Raw genomic sequence first — 6,616 nt, 5'->3', positions numbered from 1 at the left:
CGTCCTCTTAATTTAAATTGTATAAAATAAATAATAATATTTATTATACAATCAATTTTTAAATTATAACAATATTTTTAAATAAAAGATTTTTTGTAATGACTATTAGGACATTAAATTTTAAAGTACTTACTTAAAATGTATTTTTATAACATTTTAGTTTGATAATTTTTTTTTTCAATACGAATGCTGACTGTATTTGACTTCTATATCTACCATTTATAGTTTTATACTTTGGTCGCTGTTTTGTTGAAGAAATAACTAAGATAACCAATACTATTGGTCCAACAGTAATACCATTGAGTATAGATAGTATCTATACTATCTATACTCAATGGTAATACCAAGAAAACCTGTATAATGGCACAGGCTTTTCCTTATTTATTATTGAACATTTTATTGCCTATTGGATTAGTTACCCTAGTAACAGCAAGTGGAATTAAAATTGGAATTGACAAACAACTAATTCTAGCTGCCTATGCAGATGATTTAGTGATAATGGCAGAAAATGAAGAAAATCTAAAGGAGACAACACGAAATTTCTGGAAAATGGAAAGAGAATAGGATAATTTATAAATGAGGATAAGACAAAATATATGGTCGTAACTAGGAATAACCATAGAGGGGGACACCTGGATATTGGGGAATATAAGTTCGAAAAAGTAGATGATTTTAAATACCTAGGAGTGGACATCAACAAGGATGCAAATAGCCACGAGGAAATAAAGATTAGATTAACAGCGGCAAACAGATGTTATTTTGGATTGGTCCCTCTATTTAAATCAAAGATATTATCATGGAAGACAAAAATAACCCTTTATAAAGTACTAGTAAGACCTATAGCTTTGTATGCATGTGTGACGTGGGCCACTACAAAATCGGATGAACTAAAATTGGCCACCTTCGAGCGGAAGATATTAAGGAGAATCTATGGTCCAAAAACAAATAACGAAGGAGATTACAAAATAAGAACAAATCAGGAGATCCAAGACCTATACGGAGAACCGAATATTAACGGAATTTTAAAAAGTAGTAGGCTGAGCTGGGCCGGACACGTGTGGAGATCGGAGGGGCCAATTGGACAGGTTACGAAATGGAAGCTAAATACAAAAAGGCCAAGAGGACGTCCTAGACAGAGATGGAAGGATAGAGTGGTCAAGGACTTGAGGGAACTTGGAATAGAGGATGGGGAAGAACTGGCAAGAGACCGAGATAGGTGGAGGCAAGTGGTTGTTGCGGCAATGGGCCTGAATGGCCTGTAAACGCCTAAGAAGAAGATTGGATTAGTTGTGTTAATGTAATAATGTGTTATATAATATTGGTTGGTAAATGCCAAATGGTAATACAATATTATTATGTATAGCAATCTGTATGGTTTTTATGAGATGATTTGGTTAAAAAAATATTATTTTATTATAAACTCAAATTTGTTGATCAGGCTCAATAATATCAAATATATCGTATAAGGTAGGTGTGCAACTCTATAGAGTATAGAGTATACAGTGTACCTATACTGTATAGGGTGTAGTCTGTACTCTGCAGTATAGATTATAGTTTTGGCGCATGACTCTTCCATTCTTATTATAAAACATAATTAATATGGTTATATACTGATAATTTATATATTTAAGTATTTAACAATTTGACGGGGTTTTTATGATTTGTTTCAAAGTTTACCAATGCGTGATGATATTCAAATTGAAATAATAAAAGAGAACATTTAATTTAAAATGCATTTAAAACTAGGTAATAATTAATAATTTAAAAAAATAATAATAATAAAATATTACTTTTGTTTTAGAGGTCATAATCTTTGTTAAATCGTCCTTCAAAAATCTTAAACACGATGTAAAAATTCCTTTTTTATAATCTATAATTGATTCCATCAAAACAATTATACAAAGTATTGAAGTCTCATATAATACTTCATCAAATAACGTAGAACAAAATATTGATATCTTAAAGTTAATATGGTCAGTTTCATACAATTGAACGATATTGCAATTCACATTAAAAATAATGAATTAAGTAGGTTAACTTTTCTTAAATACAATATATTCCAGATTACGTAATTTTCTGAATATTTGTCAGGTTCTGATATATATTGTATTTATAATTTATATAATATGTAAATTAATGTAATATATTTATTATGAATACATAGGTGAGGCTGTTAGCAAGGTTAGTTGGAAAAAAATATTTCGGAATGAATTTGTTATATAACGATGCTAAGAATGTTTGAAGATTCTTTTCTTCCATATAGTTCATTTTTAGGTTTAAAAAAACAAATATTATAGATTCAACTATTGAGAATTGTTTTTTGGTAAAAATGTACTTTTATCCTCAATGCTATTTATCTTGTAAATTAAAAATAAATAAAACACTACTAGTATTAATAATAATAGTACCTAATATTTATATTTTACAACTAAGTCGTAATTATCAATAGTATAATATGTTTTTTTATTACCTAACAATCTAAATTTAAAAAAGGAGATTGAGTTTTACGAAAGTATTATTGAAATGGTTATAACTTATAAATTATAATAATAGTAATAAATAATTGTATCGTGTAGTTGTTTTATGGTTATATATATATTACGATTAGTAGGACGGTATGTACAAAACAATCTAACTAATCAAATTGTGTTTAAAAAGACGTGAAAAGAAAAACAAATTAAGAGAACCCAACTGTCTCGTCAATGGACACAATTAGGATAAGTTATAATATATTATTAAATTGTGTATATTATTGTAAATAGAATAAAAATATTTAAAATTCCCTTATATAATATCTAACCAACATGTCTTTCTACGCGGATAGGTATCTATTTAGCCTAAACGTAACGCCGTCTTCTAAGATATCAAAATTAATAATTTAAAAAATACCAAAGAACTCATTGCTTTTGTATGACTGTATATATTAGTTTTCATATAAGGGAACCTCATAATTGACCTCATAGCAGGTATAATATAATGCATGATAAAGCATTGTATACGAAAAACAATTACGTGTGAAGAAGATGGGAGATTAGCATATATTTCTATTTTATATATTCGGTAGGTTGAACTAATTTTTTCCAAAAACATTACATATACGTTTTAGATAAATACCGACATAACATAGTCACAGAGATTAATGGTATTCATAGCTTAAAATTAGTCTAAATATATTGAATATTTCTTTGTGAATAGAAAATAATATTAGTATAAGTTATAACTGTTATAACTTATAAGTATACGTTATACCTACGTCCCAAATGATAAAATGTTTCAAGGTTTTATAATTAATATTTTTTGAACTACAATAAAATTACGTCCGTAAAGTTAACCCACCAACTTTGGCGGAGAAACTCAAAATCTTAATTAATAGTTTGCGAGTTAATTGCGAGAATTTGTGAATTTACTTTCAGAATTTGCAAGTTAGCCGTTTTTGAGTTTTTATAAAATCATTTCAGAATAATTCAGAAAATTTTTTTTCGTTTAAATAACCAATTGTGCAGTATAAAAAAGAAAAAGACAAAAAAGTAGATTTGAGTTTTTAACTTTGCGTAAAAAGCATAATAGATCCATGATAATGGGTTTGGAAGATGGGCGGTGGTAAACTCTCTCGATTGTATGGTAAACTCTCCCGTGTCAATCTATGTTCACCTGAAGGAAATGTGTAAACTCTCCCGGGTAAACTTTATGTTTACCTGAACGAAATGTGTAAACTCTCCCGGCTCAATATTATGTTCACCTGAAGGTAAATGTAAACTCTCACGAGTTGTTTTAAATGTCTTCCTACTCTATAAATTGCCTTAACAGCACAGATTGTGAATGTCATATAACATTTTTCTATCAATTGTATTACTCTTAACTTGTATTTTCTATTTAAATATTAATTATTTTTACCATAAGTTTTTTGAAATCAGTGTGTTCCAATTACCATAAAAAGTAGAATTTTGACTATAATATATATTAGCTCACAGAAAAAATGATTTTTATTATTAACAGAATTATTTTAGTGTTACCAACTCTGTTATACGAATAATTTCCCATGCTCCTCTAGCTTAGTAGTACTGAAGAAGACCCGGGAGAGTTTACATGTTTCCGTCAGGTAGTATTGGACTAAACCCGGGAGAGTTTACAATCGCCCCTGGAAGATATGGGTTTATGGTATTTTGATAGGTACTTCAGTAGGTATAATTAATATACAAATGTATGGGTAATTATTAAAAATAGTCCAAGTACCTATAATAAATACTAAATCCGATATTACATAATTATATTTGATGTTTTTATATAAAACCATCTTTAAGGATTAATATCCTTAGCTTAACATTTTAATAACTGAACAATTACTTGTTTGAAATTTGAATCAAGTGAAATAATTATGTGTTTAAAATAATTGTTGACTAAACAATTTACGGTAAAAAAGGTGGTTCTCATTTGAAAAAACCAAATATGGTATCACCACATGCGATTCCTTAAGTCAGTGGTTCTCAAACTTTTTAAGACGGTGACCCAATTTTATTTCCGAAAATCTATTATGACCCATCTTGTTTGTTTACAAGATAAAAATTAATTCTAAAAACAAAATTTTAGTAACTATACTATTATTATAATTTATTACTTTATTAATTTATGTTTTATAACGAATACATTTCCTAGAATCTATACAATTCAAAAAACTTCTCACGACTCACCAAGAATTGGACACACCGTAGCTCCGCATTATAGAAATATTTTTAACACCATGGTGTTTGCAAAAGTCCGAACGCCATACAACTGTTTGAAATATCTAGAGCTCCACATTTATCAATAAATGTATTATTAACATATCGCTATATCGGTGTAAACTCATATTGAAATCAAACTATTATATCTGCAAAGCCATGTCTAATCATTATTGTGTACCGATTATAATTGTCTATGTTGCACAATGCCCTGTAAATATCGTGTTTTGTGACTCAACGAATCGACAGTGATCACTGGTCAGTAATTATAAGTATTAAGTTGTTCAAAATATTTAAATATTAAATATTGTTTCATTAAATACGAACAGTGACATCACTACATCAGTGTTATGTATAGTCAAAGAAAAAATGTACTATTAGTGAAAAATAAGTTTAAGTACCTACTCTAATTAAACTCAGTTGAAATCTGGGGAAATCGAATGGAAATGCATCATCAAGTCGTGAATAGCAAAATTATATACAATTGGCATTGACCATGTTTTTTTCACGAGAATCAGGTACGCGAATTCGCATGAAAAAATTGAAACCAACATTTTAATTCGACAAATTATTAGCAATTTGATAAATGCAGAATGAATTCTGTTAATAAAAATGAATGTAAGATAATATTAGAGTATTAGACATGAACAAATAAATAAAAAAATTAAATTAGGTATATAGGTAGCTAATGAAAATAAAATTGACAAATATTTATTATTATATGCAACTAGGTTGATCTTATACAAATATTTTTTTTTGCTATTAAAATGTTTATGTATCACTATGTTTATATATTTTTTGATATGATTTTACTTTTAATTTTTAAGTAATTTTATTTAAGAATAAATTTCTAAATTGTATATATTATTTATAATTATTCGATCTATGCGTATTATACATTTATACTATTATATAACATATAGTTTAAAAAATATCTTTTGCGGAGTTACGGTATCGAAAAAAAATTTGTGTTGTGGACTTAGGGCCAGTTGCACCGTCTACGGTTAAACTTCGATTAAGCTTAATCAGCTGATAACAGATATTTAACCGGGCAAATTCGGCCGATTAAACTCCGGTTAACTTTAATCAGAGACGGTGCAACTGGCCCTTACGGTGCTATTTTATATAATGGCGGCGATTCGTGCGCAGCTACGGTGTTCCCCAAGAATTGACTCACGACCCACTAATGGGTTGAAACCCATAGTTTGAGAAGCGCTGCCTTAAGTAATAAAAATAATCTCAAAAATTTTAGGTAATAATATTTTTAAATATTTTTTAAAAATTCCAAAAATCTAAATTTATGTAAATGTTACGGTGAAAGACGAAAATTGGTAAATGTCGTCATTCCCCGGTGAATGACGCCATTAGCCAAAATGATTCAATTATGTGGGTAAATGTTGTAAAAACACATATTTTAAACTCAAATGTACATCTTTCACCGGTCATTGACGTCATTTACGAAAACTTGTGGTAAATGATGATAAATCTCAAATAATACACTGATTGTTTTAATATGGATACTGCAGTTTAATAATGGTTGATGCCTCCGTTGTCACATTACAATATTTTGTTTTTAACACAGCCATCATCCTATTTCTACCACCATGCCCTACTGGGTACTGGCTACTGCTAAATGGGCCGAATGAATTACTTCAAACAACTCGTTTACTGTGACATAATATAAAACGTCAGTCATTTTCAACTATAGGTTTAATTAATTTCACTTTTCCACCAATTGTCACAGCATCATATTTATGCATAAGTCTGTTATTTGTTAGGTACCTACCGTTTTTTTATGTGTTCCAATTTTTTTTTTTTACTTTTTTTTCTCTTTTTACTGTTGATAATTTTTTCCGATTGCCGCATTAAATTTATTCTCCATACTTTAATATTACTTT

This window comes from Acyrthosiphon pisum, chromosome A2 (assembly GCF_005508785.2).
Source record: "Acyrthosiphon pisum isolate AL4f chromosome A2, pea_aphid_22Mar2018_4r6ur, whole genome shotgun sequence".
Taxonomy (NCBI): Eukaryota; Metazoa; Arthropoda; class Insecta; order Hemiptera; family Aphididae; genus Acyrthosiphon; species Acyrthosiphon pisum.
Note: the sequence above shows the minus strand (reverse complement) of the source record.